Below are 18,077 nucleotides of genomic sequence, written 5' to 3'. Positions count from 1 at the left end.
GGTGTGTGCGTAGCGGAGGAGGGGGCCGCGCCCTTGTCGGTTGGGCTGAAGCCCTCGTGTTGGCGTGTGTGGAGTTTGGGCGACGATATCACTGCTGCGAGGAGCGACAACCGTCAGGTGCCGATTTCCATCCAGGACTTCTCGGCAACCCTTGTGGCCAATTCCAGGTTCTGAATCTGATGAGACATTCCGTCTGATAAGGGCATCCTTACATGTCAAGGACAACGTCTCGCACTTATTTGAAAATCTAGTGGAGCTTATGGACAACAGTTGTACTATTTAATGCATAATTAGCTGCCACTTACGTCAGCCAATGTTCCGAAGCTGTATAATATTTGATAGTCAAAATGTTATATAGTGACTGTTGGACAGATCGCTATGCCCTCATAAGCCTAATATTCAACCTTGAGTTAGCTGGCCAATATTGAAGTGCTGGGAGCACACTTGTGGTTGGGTTAGCTGTTCCTTGTAGCAACTGGGCATGTGTGTAGACAATGTTTGTACGGACCAATGTAGGAATGTCCTTCTCACTTCCCTTTAGTGGAGCTGGCTCGTTCCCCATTTGTAGATGTTCATCCTTGTGTTTAACAAGCTGCTGATTTAGAATTTTATTGTGTTGTAGTTCAGTCCATCCGTAGGTCTGCGTCATTTCCCCAGTGAACGTGCCTGAGCTTAGGGCAGGTTTCCGCTGCTCTTGTTGGACACGAGTCAGGCGGCTCTTGCTTAACGACCGACCGACCGATGTGTTGGTGTTAGAAAAGGCCGAGCGATATTATATCAGTCTGCTGACAGTCCGAGGTCGGAGGTGTAAAACAATAATGACTTTATTTTATGTATCTCACTTTCTTAAACACATCTGACTTTATCCCGATGGCTGATAACATTTAAGTTAGTTGTTTATTTCGCAGTGAGTTGTTGATATTTAATTAATCATTTGTTTAACGCCGTGAGACATTTTGATCTCTAATATTTCGTAATCTGAATTGCTATCAATTAAAGACTTAGTAAGTGTGGTGGTACATGTTTCTTAATTACGATAGTTAACTGGATGGTTATTAACAGAATTTGATAAGCGCCAGGCGTACACTTTCTTAAAAATTGCATGTATTATTAAAATTGCTTTAAAAAGCTAAATTGTTGCCGATATATGGTTTAGTAAGCGCTAGGTACGCATTTTTCGAAAATTACAAGTTTCGTCTCCATTTCTTTGAAAAGCTAAATTGTTATTGACAGATAGTTCAGTAGGCACTAAGCTCATATTTACTAAAATATAAAATTTCCTGAAATTCTTACGAACTTGTCTTTCGCTGAGTGTTGTGATATTTTTTTCTTAACTACAAATTGTTTGCTGTGTAATCAGCATTTCATATTTCATACAGGAAGAAAGTTACCTAATCGTGTCCATGCAGTGACTGGTTAAAATTGTACAAATAAATTGTCTTTATGCAAATTGTGGTTGTTGTTACTGTTGCTTGGCTAAGCCTCCCACTCCAGTCTTGTGTCCTGACCTTTGCTGCCTGTCCCTATGGTGGTCGTTTCGGGGTGGAATTAGGTAATTGATAAATAATGAAGCAAATTGTTCGTTTGTTATAGGAAACTGACCTGCTCTGAGAAACAGAGATTTTCTGTGGTCGTCACCTATAGAGTGGCCAAGCGAAGGAGAACACAATTTGCTGCAGCCTTTTTTGAGGATTTCCCTCGTATGTCTAAAGTCGTTCGGAAATACCACCACAAAATCTAAATCGGGATTCTAAGTGGAAGTTTAACTATGCTACTTCCGAACACAAAGCTCTCTCGATTTTCTGTTTGTTGACACATCTCCTATTTCATCACAAAGAGATCCGAAGCGTGGTTACTTACCTGATCACCCACAATTGTTGTTAAATGTACTTCCATCAGAACATTCTGTTTCTGATGTTCAGGGCATACGGAGTTTGGTTGCCTGTATGTATTATGCCAAACTCGGACGACGTGTTGATTGTACTCAATGTTTTACGACCGCATTCAATAATAGTTATTAACACGTGGTGCAAGCACCAGTAAAATGTCCACACAGACCTTTGCTGTAAGCAACCACGGTAGTGCTCAATAAGATTACCTCGTTATCCTCGCCACTAAGTTCTTGCGCTACACCAAAGAGACAAAAAACGGTGAGGTCTTCGTAGCAGGCGTATACATGTTTCAGCGACACACAAACTTGCGCTGCTGATCTTTTCATCAATCGATGGAGCCTTTATCCACCAATGGACTTCTTTTTTCTTTTCCTAGCTTAGCCTCTAGCCCAATATTAATCCATAATAAAGCTGATACGTATACTGAATTGATTATTATAATATGGACAATATAGAAATTACTAATTTAATAAAAAGACAATTAAAGCATCTACAGGTATACCATATGAAATACATGCGACGAAGATCACAAATTGGCTGATGTGACATGAAAATACAAAAATTGAGATTTAATAAAATATCAACTTTGTAACAAGTTAGATATGCTTCTGGATGCAACATGAATGCAAAGTTGATGTTTTGACGACAAGACTATTAAGCTGCTGCATATGTTCGGAACCTATGACGAATAGCGTATAGTACTGTGCTTTGCGTGAAATGAAATTTTTTTATAACTATGGTCAAAGAATTAGCCCCAATAATTATTATAAGTTAATGAGTTATAGGCAATACAGGCATCCAGATAGTTACATTTATGTGCTGCCACAGTTGTTAATATTTCAAGGTAAATGTCAGACACATCCTAACTTGTTGTTATTAAGTGCTTTACTTTCCACTACTGGGTAAGTCCATTATGCCTATTCAGGTGGCATGCATTATAAAATCATAGTGATAATTTTGTAAGAGAAATTATCGATACAACGTAAGGCTATTTCTTAAAAAGTTATATTGTAGTACACAATAGGGTCTAGGATCTCCACGAGTGGCTTGACACATGACAGAAGTTTGTGACATGTTAATTCATTCCAAGCCTCAAGAGACATTACAGACTAGAAATAGTACTGCAGCATAATGAGGCAACATCATGTTGTATGTAATACACCCAGTTAAATTCTGAAGTCAGCAGGGATGAAATACGAGGGACGAAAGCTAATCTAACAAGTGTACAGAAACCGTACTGCGATTATAAGGACCTGAATGAGAAGCAGTAGTTGGAGTGGGGACGGGTTGCAACCCGTCCCAAATGTTGTTCAAACCGCGCGATGACAAAATGATAAAGAAAATCAAAGAGAAATTCTGCAAGGGAATCAAAGTTCAGGGAGAAGAAATAGCAGTGGGAATTAGTTTAGGAAATGAGACACTAAAAGTAGTGGGTAAGTTCTATTATTTGGGGAGCAAAGTAACTGTCAGTGGTCGAAACAGGCAGCATATAAAATGTAGACTGGTAGTAGCAAAAAAGGTGTGCGTCATAAATAGAAATTTATTAATACCTAACTTAAGTGTTATGAAGTCTCTTACGATATTTGGAATGTACCCTCGTACGGAAATTAAACGAGAAAAATTAACAGAACAGTCGAGAAGGGAGCAGAGGTTTCTGAAACTTGATTCAGAGAAGAATGCAGCAGATTAGATCCTTAGCTCGAAAAACTAACGAGGAGGCACTGAATCAATTTTTTTAAAGTCAGTTCTACCATTGGACTGTTGTTTATTTACATTGTTACATTTAAGTATAATATATTGTTACTGAGGGCCTGCATTATGAAAAAAATAAATACTGAATCTAAATGCAAAGAAAAGAAATGAATAGCACAATTTGACTAAAGGAAGGGACCGTTTACCAGTGTGACCTTTAGATCACTGCTTATAAATGCGCAACGTTTATGTTTGTGTTTCTAATTAGGATTGTAATGTCCTGAATTTATTTGAAATGTTATCTTTAGACTAACTTCTATGGAATTATCATGCTAGAACATCCTACAATCCACTGTGACAATACAGTTCTCTACTGAAACTGATTTTGCACAGTTTAGTTATCTGTCTGGCTATTCTGCGGAATTTAATTACGTGGGAGTCGATAAGGTAATTTTCAATCCTTTCCCTGACTGTAATAATAATTAGTAGTTTGAACTTCAGATATAAGTATCTCTGGAACATGCTACTTAACAGCTTGCCCTTCAAGAATCAAAACTTTCTAATGTTAACATTCTTGTGGAACAACTACGTGAAGTTACTGACGGCTATTTTGAAAATTATACTGTTGTGGATAACTGTCCCGTTACCTATTTATACACCAAACAATATTCCGTCATGGCCCTAAAGTTGTACCATTATCTGAACAACGGTAGATCTTCTCAGCTCTGTAATACTTCCTGAAATCAAGCAATTCGGTGCATGGTGGCCCGAAATAAATCGCGCTCCTTTTTGCAATGCGCTGCTCATCAGTGCCAGTTATACACTCTCTGCGCCACGAAGGAATTATCTGAATGGGATGTAAATCGTACATACATACAGATGAGTATGAGTTCAGAAGTATTTGATTATTTATTCAACATGAAGAGTTCGAAAAATCGAGCAAGGCAACAACGTGTTGGTCCACTTCTCGCCCATATGCAAGCAGATATTTGGCGTGGCAATGATTGACTGAGTTGTTTAACGTGCTCCTGGGCAATATCGTTTTAAATTCCATCCAACTGGCTCATTAGGTCATCAAAATCCTGAGTTGGTTTTGGGGGCATACCCATAATGTTACTAACGTCCCCTGTTGAGGAGAGATGCGGTGACTTAGCTGCCAAAGAAAGGGTTTGACAAGCATCAAGACAAGCAGAGGAAACTCTCGCTATATGCGAGCGGCCATTATCTTGCTGAAACATGAACCCTGGATGGCTTGTCATGAAGGGCAAAGTAACAGGCGTAGAACATCGCCAACATAGTAATGGGTTCTAAGGGTGCCGTGATAACATACGAAGGAGCGTTTTTAGGAAATGAAATGGCACCCCAGACAGTCATTTCTGGTTATCGGGCCATATGGGTGCAAGACAGTGTCCTTGGTAACCCATGGTACCCCAACAGTGCACCGTGTGTCACCAGTCTTGTCTTCGCTGACATCGGTGCTCAGCTTGAAGAGGGATTAATTACTGGAGGAATTCTGTGGAGTAAGACCCGGCAACCTCTTATTCGAGTGGAGATGATGATGTGGAGATAAGTGTGTAGCGTAAAAACTACGTTACGTAGTACCGTGTAAATATACCCACTCTAACTGGCAATTTTATTTAAAGGTTTTAATAATAATAATAATAATAATAACGTAAGGGCTTCTTCAAAATTTAAACCAAAGTAATTCACGCCACCAGAAGGCGATATGAGTTAAGATATTTTCGTTATTAATCAAAGTAAATGTAAATGAGTATGCAGAAGGCAGTGGGCACACATACGTCGAATGATAGGTGTAGAAGGCTCTGAGTCATGTCTAGCGGGAAGGCGCACTGGTTGACGTGGCGAGATATAGATGGTAGTGCCAGTTGTGCGAGGAAAGTGAAAGGTTTCCAGTACCTTTTTAGAACAATATCAGAAAGCGCACGGTATTGGGAATGCTGAGGGGAACCTCCACCCCCCTGCAGAACTTCGACGGGATATTGCGAGATATCGGCGTTGAGAGAAAATAGTCCCCATTTATCTTAACCATTCAGGTTAAGAAAACTAAAATTTAAATGTACGAATAATCTAAAGCTCACAGTTGAGGACAGTGCTTAAGAAAATGATCTCTTCCCTTACATCCTATTTCCTTTCGTTTGTTTATAAAATGAGTAATGACGTGATTATTCATCGGCGCAGAGGTACGAATAAAGTGGAGTGCAGCGCTAATTTTGGCGTTGGCGCCTTTACTCTAGAGTCGCTCTGGGTCCCTTGTGATGGACATACCCGTATCTGATCGGTCCGACGAAATGCTAACTTCATATTCAGTCAGTAAGTACTTTCATAGTGCAAATGTCTTTTCAGGCACTGCTCAGTGTCTGGAACAGCAGTGGAGTGGCGACAGGTTATTCTGCAATTTAATGCGGCAGTAAGAGCGTGACTAGGCAGTGATTTTGATTGTGTTACACCAAGTCTGATTGGAACTGTTATGATGGGCTGTAGTTGACCAGAAATTGATGTACAGCGATGTCTCCTGCTGGTGTGGAGCTGTGTATTTTTGCTTATTATGACTGACACCACAGCCTGTGTCAAATGAAGCCAGGTTTGCCATAGTTATCATGTCAAAAATTTCTTGTGATATGGGCTACAGTACTTTTCTATATGACAGACGTTCACTTTCGATACTGACGTTCCAAGTTGACGCTTTTAATTCTTCGTACACTCTTAAATGTGTTGTGTAGCGTCACACGTTTTTACTGTTTGTTTTGTCATGCTTTTCGTCTGAATTCATGGCAATTTTTTCTTATTTACAAGTAAACACCGTACACCTAATACAATATGGCGGCCATGTAGTGTGGATGAGTTATCGATTATATCATTTTACAGCGATAGTGACAGTGTTAGTCGCTTAATTTATATTGGTACATCTAAATGTATAGCATTTAAAGTGGCCTAAGGTTATTGAAGAATTATGAGTTCTTGGATTCCGTTGTCTCGTTACGAGTATTATCTCCATAGATGGTATTACGAATGAAAATTTCCATTTCATCCATGAATCCGTTCTTTTAGTTTTTTCCTATTTTGTGCAAAATATCGAGGTTTTTATTGATTTTCAGAGTATGGCCTGTCTCTTTAATGTGTTTTACTACTGCTGATTTTTACAGTTGTCCATTCTACGTGTTCTTTAAATCGAGTTCTGAAATTTCTGCCTGTTCGGCCGGTATACTATTTGTTTTATTGGCTGTGGGTAATTTCGTAAATGACAGATGGATCAATATATGTATGGTATATGATGATTTTATGCTGTGAATAAGCTTCATACTGAAGGAGATTTTTAAGCCTGTGTTGATGAATGGCCTTGCTGATTTCTCACACATCATACAACCCACGCCATTTGGCTGCATTTAAGTCTAGGGGTCTGCGTGTTTTGAGTGTAAATTGATGTTTGTTCAGTTTAATTTATATTTGTTGTGTCAGTATACTAAAGAGTAAGGGATCATGCCCATTGTTTAATGCAGTCAAGTTTATGGTTTCTACTTCCTGTTCGAGTTCTGTATGTTGAAGCGGAAATTTGTAGGCTCTGTGTAGCACTGACCCATATGCAGGTTTTTTGTGGGACGGAGGATGTGTAGAGGGGTTTGGCAAAGTGGTGTCTGTACGAGTAGTTTTTCAGTAGATATTGATACACACTTTTTAGTTCTGGTTGGATATTTTCATGTCAAGAAAAGGTAAGGTGTTTTCTTCATTTTGAAGAGTAAATTGGATACTTTCATGTAGGCTATTAAATCGATTAAAAGGGTAGTTATTTCATCATGTCTGCCATCAAATAGAAAGAGGGTGTCATCCACATACATCTCACACAGTTTAACTTTTCTTCTGATGCTATCAGTTCTTGGTGCCAATATTTTATTCTCTATGTGGCTGATATATATTTCTGTGAGTTCTGTTATTTCTGGCCTGCCTGGTGTCTTTTTTTTTCAATGCGTTCTTCCTTATTGTTTGAACTGTTTCATCTCTTGGTGTATTGCTGTACAGGTTTACAATGTCTAGCGATAAAAACTTTTCTGCAGGTGGTACAGAGAGGTCATTCACGCTGTTAATAAGTGCATAGATGTTCTTTATGGAATGTGATTTTTCATATGAGTATTTTTCATCAAGTAAATCATTTAGGGATATCATTAAGTTGTAAACCGGGTTATTAATTGAGTTAACAATAGGCTTGATTGGTATGTTGTTCTTACGAATTGTTAGCTGTGCCGTAGATCTGGAGGCTGAGGGATTAATTACAATAAGGTCTTATCTCATACTCTTCACATGAAGAGAAGTTACTTTAGGTGAGTCGTTTCCTTATTTTAACCTTGAACACTGGCGGGGGGAGAGGGCGGGGGGGGATGGTGTGGTCAACCTAGACTTGCTGTACTGCAAAGAATTAAAGTGTCTTTGAATATCATCATACTCATACATAATGACTGTTGAGAAACCTTTATCAGAATTTTGCATCACACTCTTATTTAGCGGTACCACTTACCGTTTCTGTCTTACTGAGCTGGATGTCAGTTGTATATACAACTACTGCGAAAAATTTGTGGCAGTTACTGCTATTATTTATGTATTTATTCTTAAGGCACTTGTTTTTCTTTCTCAAATTGTGAAGCTTCCTTTGAGTGCGGTATATTTTGTTGTATGTCTCTTTTATTATGTTTCCAGCGATATCTTCGAAGCCGTCTAGCGGCAGAGGGTTGCAACTTGCATCAGCGAAGTGGCATAGTTGACCAAGTAATATACAAGAGATGTAAAACATCAACGGGAATAGAGAATAGAATGAAATTCCAAAGGGTTACCTTCCAGCATGCAGTCATAGTTTAACACAAGTAGAACTGTCAGAAAACCACATGGCGTCGGACAGGGCGATTGCTTTTCTCTAGGGTGTCGGGCTGCAAAGCCCCCCACCATCTTCCTTGCTATCCAAACGACCTCTGGAGCGATGTTTGGCTAGATGTAGCTTATGTTATGATTTTCGTAATCTGTTACTTCAAGACGTTACTGTAAAAATTGGTACTTCGTCGGCTAAAGCAATAGGGTTACCCATCGGATACTGCATATATATAAAATATTTAATGTAAGCTTGAATGTTTGCTATACCCGGGAAACCTGGTGGCATCGAAACGGCTGATTTGTGTTCACACACTGTAATTTTGCCATAAAACAATTCTACGGACCACAACTCGAAACATAATTTCACGCATATTAGGAAATCAAATTGGCAAAATTGCGCTTACACTAGGGCGCGCGTGAAATGGAAATGAACTGCGGCCTCACCCGTCAGCTGAATATCCACTGGCTCTGGCACACCAGCCAAACCTGTGGACTACTGAAACGCTATGGATATTACGTAGCGTTACGAGGACGCTCCCAAAAGTCATCAACGCACTCAGGTGCCGTTGTTTGTGGTAGTGCGTAGGGATAAACAATGACTGGAATAACTAATTAGTCCATTCTTGGCGCAGATCAGAACAAGATTTGTGGTAAAGGAGGTAAGTCTAGAAATCATCTCTTATTCGTATTTGTAAATTAAAACCCAGATGTAAAACGCACATTGATATAGAGCTACAAAGTTTGGCTAGATTGGACGACGCAACAAAAGTGCAAATTACGAAAGTGGAAATTGTACACATGTGGAAGAAGAGAATGATTTGTTACGTCTATAGTGTCCTATTTTTTTAAATACTTGAAATGGAACTTTTATAGGACTCACCTTCTCTCACTTCTAATGGCTGAAAATATACATGAGTACTGGAACCTTACGTAGGAGTAAGTCGACAGAATTTCACAAATGTGTGTGTGATGTTTACGGAGTTTATCAGTACACCGTAGAGCAGTTCTGACATGAGCACATAAGCGTGATGGCGAAAGCTCTTTGTCGAAAATGTCGTGGGATATGGGAAGAGCGTTCCCCTAACCGTAAGACTCTCGTTTGCGACAAACGATTCACACTTTCGACAAGAATACAAAGGCTGTCATATTTGGCAGCATCTTTGGAAAACTCTCCTGTACCCCAGAAATGCCACGTATGGTGTATTTGTCAGCGTCGTGGCACTAACTGACAGTCGCCTTTAAACTGGAACTGGCCAGCCAATCCTCATGTCAAACTTAATTTTAATCTTTGAGAAAAGCTTCTTACAGCAGCGGCACACGCGATAGCCACTGTGGAATAAAAGTGAAGACGTTGTTTACGGTATACCGCAATTGGAAATTTCCCACAGAAAATTTATTAAAGTTTGGAATCAGATTAACGATAGTGCGCCTCCTTGTTGGGAGAACAATTTGGCACTGTGCTGCAAAAGTGACAATGTAATCATGAAACGCGAATGGAAACTGCAGTTAGCGTATTCTTAAATTTTAGTATCTTACTCTCCTACTTAGAATGTCATACTGAAGCAGATATTTTTATTGACAGATGTAAACAGCTCGAGTTACGCTTGCATTTGAATAATATTTTCTGTATACAACGTGTCCGGAAGAGGGTTCCAATATTTATACAGGATGTAGCAGACAACAAGGGAAGAAACAAATTTCCTGTAAACATTGCCTGTAAACCTCACATTTTCGGAGTTATGGCCTGATACTCGTACAGTAAATGATAATCAGGTGCTCGATGCGACTACCATCCACTGCAATTAGCTTGCCACCCTACATCTAAAGGAATCACGCACACAGTGGAATACCCTAGGTAATTGCCGGATGGCGTCGCAGGCATTGAACACACGTTCTTTGCTTCCATTTGCTTGATATTAGTGGAAGACCTTATCTGCCTTCTTCTGCGTTGAAATGGGAGCTGTACATTCAGTGACGGAAATACAAAAGAATTACAATAATGTACTGCGATATCAAAACAAAGAACGCGCCATGTAAACACTGCGGGTGCACCAGTCGAAAATAACATACCTGACAGATACATTAGGTACTGTAGTACGCTGTTTATTTCTGTATGTGTTATTGTGTTGGATGCGTGCTCGATAACAATGCAAACATGATGTGCTGTTAAACGTCTAGTGCGTAAGCTGTTGCCTCATTTGTCTCGTGCCCAAAATGTCCGTGCGTAATATCTGCCACTCGGATACGAGTTTTACAATCAGTGTTTATAGCAACGTTTTTTCTTCCCTTGATGGATGCTACACCCTCTGTAAATTCTTTAACCCTTTTTCCGGGTACCCTACATAAGTTCAAAAATGTTCAAATGTGTGTGAAATCTTATGGGACTAAACTGCTAAGGTCATCAGTCCCTAAGCTTACACACTACTTAACCTAAATTATCATAAGGACAAAAACACACACCCATGGCCGAGGGAGGACGCGAGCCTCCGCCGGGACCAGCCGCACAGTCCATGACTGCAGCGCCGTAACTGTATAAGTGATGAACAACGTACTTACTGCACGTAGTGAACCGGAATAGAAGTAGCCTGCTCTCATTTTTTAGTAATGCAGAGTTCTAAGCTTTCATAGAACCATAGAAGTGCAGAAGGATTTAATTACAATGCTAACAGTCTGCGACCATTCACTGATGGTGTCATTTTTCTAGTGGCACTGACTTTCGCTGGTTTCACAGCTCATGTCGCTACAGAACAACTGACTACGCAGTCGTAAGTCAAGCTTATGACATATCGATTCCGTATATGTTGTCTCTAATCAAAGGTATAAGTCGACGTTTTATTCAGTGTGCCCGCCTGTCTACACTAAATCGCCCTTTCACATCCTTTGATCGATTTAAGGCAAGCATAATTTGAAATAACTTGGCGTCCTTTTTCTGCTCAGCAGAGAGATCCTGGAGTGCAGCGAGACAGTCACTATCTTAATCAAAGTCTTGGTAGTTTTGCACAGCGGTTCTTGAGAGACAGTCGGCATCTTGGTATTTTCTTCCACTTTTGTATACTATGGTAATGTCATACTCTTGAAGACATAGTACCCACCTGGTGAGTCGTCCTATTGGATCCTTAAGACCTGTTAACCAACAAAGTGAATTATGGTCTGTAACAACTGTGAATGGCCTTCCATAGCGATGCTGTCGAAATTTGCACATGACCCAGATCACAGCAAGACATTCTGTTGCTGTAGTTGAGTAGTTTCTCTCGCCTTTTGTAAGTGTCCTAGAAGCATAGGCTATAACCTTCTCTTTTCCATCCGAAATATGCACCAGAACAGCACCGATCCCATACCCATTGGCACCTGTGTGTAGTTCTATAGATGCTCTCTCTTCAAACAGACCAAGTACAGGGTCAGTCGTCAGAGCTTTTCACAGAACATCGAAAGAATTTTGTTGAGAACCACCCCAGATAAATTTAGCATCGGCTTTTAACAACTCTGCTAGGGACACTTTTCATGAGATGTCTTTCTGTCGTTGAGGGAATGCCAGGCCATTGTTCCGTAACAGCCGAAACCAGAGGCAGTACTAATGTCTCACTCTGGGCTCTACAGCGAAGTCAATGGTCTGAGTCATCCCAAAGAGATTGGGTTCAAGTTGTGACTCTGGGCAGTCAGCCCATTTAAGAAATGATACACAACACAATCAATCACTTTACAAACAATGCTTCAAGACAGGCTTCATTGTCATGTTAATACAGTCATCATCTCCGTACTATTCCTGCACATTTCGCTGTATAGAATGCTTTAAAATATGTTCACATCCTTCCTCATTTAGTGTTACCTGAAGTGCAGAAGGGAAGCATATTCCAACTACGTAAAACACCCCTAACTCTAGCACTACATCCTCTGCACTTCACTGTTACCGGTAGACATGTTGGCTGGTAACGTCCTCCAGGGATTTTCCAACCCCAAACTATTCCAAAGATTGCTACAGGCTATAACGTACACTCCAGTCTCCCATGACCAACGGAGTCACTCTTTGCACCACCTAAGACATCGCTTGGCATGGGCTACAAAGATACGGGGACCTTATAAATTTATTAAACAAAAGTAACGTTCAGTTAAAGAGAAGTTAATAACTTACAGAGATATGTCATACAGCGCTGAATGGAGTATATCTTCAAATTTTTATTAACAAATGTCCAAAGTGGCTACCTTTTATAACACTTCAAATGTCCCATTTGTAATAAATTTGCTGCCTAATCTTAGAAAATCTTTATATATGGTGACAAGTACACATGTTACAAATTTTCACAGGTGTTCAACATATCTCGTAAATTGAAGTACAAACATTTAGCCTGTAATGTAACTCCGTACAAATGGTTCAAATAGCTCTAAGCACTATGGGATTTAGCATCTGAGATCATCAGTCCTCTAGACTTAGAACTACTTAAACCTAACTAACTTAAGGACATCACACACATCCACGCCCGAGGCAGGATTCGAATCTGCTACCGTAACAGCAGTGGGGTTCCGGACTGAAGCGACTAGAACTGACCGTCCACAGCGGCCGGCTAACTCCTTACGGAGAAGTCCACTAGGGTTAAGTCAGGTGATCGTGGTGGCCAGTCCCAGTTGAGAAATTCCTACGGAGATACACGACAACCTTTACGACGATAATGTGCTGGGGCGCCATCTTGCTGGATAATAAATTCTGTGCCCATATCCTTTTGTAATTGAGGCATTAGATTATGTTCAGTCTTCTCAGGCATGATATGCCAGTGATAGCTGACTCAGCAAAAAAGAAAGGACTGTAAATCTTATCACAGCACATTAAAAAGAAAAACTTTTACCTTCGGCGAGACCTGTACATATTTGATTAAGTGACCACGTATTTGAACATCATGCCGATTCATTTCACCACAGTTGTGGAAAGTGGATTCATCACTGAACACTATTTTCTTATCAATCATCGTCAGTCTGCTTATTGTTAAACATTTCTGCAATATAGTCATCTTATTTTTCTTTGGCACTTTCTTTTAAAACTTGTAACATCAGGTGTTTTTGTAATACCTTCTGCACTCTAACACCAGGCATATTCGATTCTAAGATGGCACGTCTCTTTGATTCAGCCAGAGCGCGATTGTGAGACCTCTAAGCTTGACCTGGCGTTCTGTGTGATACACAGCCATTTTCGGTGAGGCGATTGTACCAACAAATAACAGTTTGTCTTCGATTTAGTGGCTTGTAATATTTAGCATGAACTGTAGAAATTGATCTGGATTAATGAAACTATAAAAAGCACTGTGGGCGCTTTGCATCAATACACGGCTCCATGATGAGTGCTGGACTACCTCTTCGAGCTTGCCACCTTGCGGGAACGTCTGGAATTAACAATGTTACTCGGGAATAAAACGTAATGATATACTCAATCAGTGCTGTATCAGACACTTTTGTAAGTTATTTATCCCTTACAAAATCAAAGGTTATTTTAGCATAATTAATTTATGAAGATCCTGTATGTGGTTTAAGAGGAGGTGCTCGGCCGTTGTAAACCTTTCCTCACGTCTTCCTACGCACAGCCATTATGCTAACTGGACTACTGACAGCACTTCGGAACTCATGAGTGATACAACCTGCTGATTCCATGCAATATTTCAGGACCGCCCTTTACAGTGTTCGACGGCCTCTGTCCGCCAGCATATGAGATACATCCGCTGTTGATTTAGCTAAATTTATTCCCACACCTTCCTGCTTCAGTCAGATCAACAATCGACTTCGACAGCTTTAGGTGTGTTGAAATATCTCTGATGTATTTGTTTACTCTCGTGAAATTCAGTGACTATACCACATTCGAAGACACATAGCTCTCTTCACCAACTGATTCTGCTGTTACTGGTTCTCTACTGAGAACACAATACTCCCTGTCTCCTTTTATTCTGGTGTAGAATCGGCAAACTGTTTCTTTCTGAGATCGGATCACATCTTGTCACTCACTGGAATGAACTAGTGCTTTTTCATGACTCACCGTTCCCTCAAAAATTACGTAAACGGAAAGTACATTGCCTCTTTTATTTAGATCACTAAACGTATATTTTTATCTTATGTGGTTCTATTTTGTAAGAGCATATAAAGAGGAGTAATAATTTTGTTATATCCCTAGTAGTTTTGAAATATAAAAGTTTTAAATATCATCTGCTGTAAAAATTATAAATATTGCTACAACATCCTAAGTATTTTTTGTCAAGTGCGTAAAGTTTAAAAATGAAGACTGGTTCATGTTATATTTTTATACTTTTATTTAAAAAATGTAAGAATTGTAACATACCTGTAATTAAAGTGTATATGCAGTTGTCATTTCCTGTCGTTATTACCATATATGTACTCAAAAAGGAAACATTAGTCAACACTGCCATTTATAAATATTTACCCATTTTAGCTGGTGTTAGTCTATATTTCTACTCAATGCATATTGGTCCTACTTTCTAAAATATGCGTTCACAGAGTACTGATGTTGCTGTGGTACATAACATTTTGAGAACCAATTGATGAAGCGTCGGCCACAGAAGCTTTGGCCGAAAAGTTTTAGTGATGGCTGCTTCTAGGCAAGTATCCCTTCGCCAGATGTTTGTCCAAGTCGACAATTGCCGGACCTTCCGGGTCGTGAATTCCTTGAACTTGACCAATAATTTCATCAGATTCCTCCCAGGTTGAAGTTTCATCCATTATGGTGATAACTGGTCTAGCAATGAGCTGCATTTCGTTGTTGTTGAACAACCAACGCTTTCATTTCTCCAGTAGCCTTCACGTTTCAGTGGGCAATTTTTTATGTTATCTTGCATTTCAGCAAATTGTTTAAAGCAAAGGGTACCTCCTTAAAAACACAACTCTCTTGACCGCGTTTACGGATTCCTCAATTGCATGTTGCATAATGAGCATTGGATATGTGGAAGTTTGAGAAGCATGGCACTTAATTTTATATTTGACTCATTTTCTGTTATTATGGGGGCGATTTTAAAATCTAGACTGTATTTGGAAATAACAGACTTTACCTTGTTTGAAATGTTTCCTGCAGTACGTGTTCGAATTGTGAGCACTGTAAAGGGTATGATTTAAGTTGACGCCTCTCATCTATTAAACGTGCAGTGAGAGCATAGGCCAATGATACTATCGTACACGCATCGGAAGTAAGAAAAAACATCCCAACAACCACCACCATTCGAAGTAAGAAAGACTGCATTTGGGGTGACTCAATTATTGGTAATTTTATCGAATAATTCGTGATACAAACGAAGAATTAAAGAATTTGACAAAATTTTTCGACTGATGAATGGAGATTTGGACAAAGCATATAACAGATATACGTATATATTTAAATTCCGTATCCTCGACAATTGAGAAAGATGGTACTCTCTGCAAATAATTTTTAGAAGTTGTATATTTAATGCCATACATTATACAATGTGAGCGGCTTTATAATATTGAAACACTTACTTACTGATTGCTGTAAATGAGAATCAGTTTGGGGGTACAGCGTCATAAAAGGAAATAAATAAATGTCTCTGAGCACTATGCGACTTAACGTCTCAGGTCATCAATCGCCTAGAACTTAGAACTAATTAAACCTAACTAACCTAAGGACATCACACACATCCATGCCCGAGGCAGGATTCGAACCTCCGACCGTAGCGGTAGCTCGGCTCCAGACTGTAACGCCTAGAACCTCACGGTCACTCTTCCCGGCGAAATAAATAAAGACTAGGTCCAGAACCTGACGGCACTGATGGGCTGGGTACAGCTTGAGACTTAAGTTGCTTTTCTGAGAAGATACCTTCAACCGAGGTAGAAGCAGAAGTCAGTGAGGACGGTTAAGCAGAAATGATTTCTCGGATTTCTGCATCGATTTATCGTGATCTTCATCGGCTTCTAGACCCACTTCATTCGAGAGATACTGTAGGATGCTTAGATTTTAAATGACCTTTCACGTTTGATGATGAGTCAGAAGGCATAGTGATTATCGGCTGACAGACGCGACATTTTCGTTTTCCTCCCATTTTCATAACATGATACTCAACATTGATCGCAATTCAAGTGAAAGGCAATGTTGTTGGCATATTGTGCATTACTGCAAAATACGCTCTGAAAATTAAAATGCTTACTATTAACATAGACATTTTAAATGTCTAAAGTGAAAACAAAAACAGATGCAGCGTATTCTATAATCAGAAGTTATAGAGCGGGATGTGCGACGTCGTTATCTGCGAAACCTAGACCCACAATTGTGAAGTTTGTAGCATACACAAAAAGTTCTGGGAGAGTCACAATGTCTATGAAAGTCACGAGGACAGGACTGAAAATACGCTAGCATTTCACTGCTGAAAGATAAAATTTTTGAATAATGTGATTTCCGAACTATGACTACACAACGTGTGAACAAGAGATGGCAGGATAATGGTGCGAATAAAGGGGTGCAAAAACGCAATGCAAATCAACTCTAAAGCGTGTGCTTTAGAAGGTACGAATTTGTCTACTCACGCAACCACAGGTTCTACCATTGTCTGCACTGTTACTGTTGAACGTAGCTGGCCATCACTTTTAATCATTTCGACGAACTCCGACATATATTTCAGAATATCAACATCCATATCTTTCTTTTAACGAATGTGAACACCTGACTTAAGCCAAGCATGCTCTCCAGACGCGTAACTATAGACTCCATTGCCTTAAGACGCCACAGATGTAACAGATGAGGAGGTAGAGTGGCGGTATACCAACACTTTGATTTATTATCACTCGTATTACTCACATCAAATAGTAATGAATACAAAAAAGTCGAATATATATTGGTAAACATCATATCCCTTAAAATAATTTGCCCAATTTGACTTCTCTGTCGACCTCTAATAATAGGCGGATAGCCTGTTTGAAAATACATTTTTCAAAATTCGATTTGACTTAGCAGCATCCAGATAATGCTAATAACATGCAAATATTCTGCCCCTTCACTTAGAAATTCACATGTGTAGTTTCCTTTTCAAATGTAACGGTACTTCATATCCTTCCTACCCATAATACAGCCAACAGGCACAGTCTCTTACATACATTTGCCACTAAATGCGCAAGCAAAGAAATTCGTACCCGGAATCAGCACACAACATCATGACTTACTTTCTAAAATATCCAAGGAGTAAACTACAACAGACAACATGCAGAGACTTCAAGTGTATCAGTTTAACTGAACTTGTATCGGAGAAGCAAGTGATAATTTGGGAGACTAATTCCATTCCTTTCCTGGACTTGAAAGGCAAACTCCATAGATTTACTACTAAACTAACTCGACTAAACAATGAACATACTCCCACAAAAACCGGAAACCTGAAGGAAAAACCTGCACCTTGGCCATCAGGACAGCTAAAACAGTTATTGAATCTCGGAGGCATTACACAACGGACTTACAAAAGAGCAATGAAAATAAAACTGACTACAAGCAAAATGCAAGCAGTCAATCAATCTGAGAGAAACGATAGCAAAGTCATGCCGATACATTAATCTAAAATATAAACACCGGATGCTCTGTGGAAAAGCTCGTGTGATCTAGAAAATTATAGGCAGAGTAGAAGTTGCAGCTAACCC

Source organism: Schistocerca gregaria, chromosome 8, assembly GCF_023897955.1.
Source record: "Schistocerca gregaria isolate iqSchGreg1 chromosome 8, iqSchGreg1.2, whole genome shotgun sequence".
Lineage (NCBI taxonomy): Eukaryota > Metazoa > Arthropoda > Insecta > Orthoptera > Acrididae > Schistocerca > Schistocerca gregaria.
Note: the sequence above shows the minus strand (reverse complement) of the source record.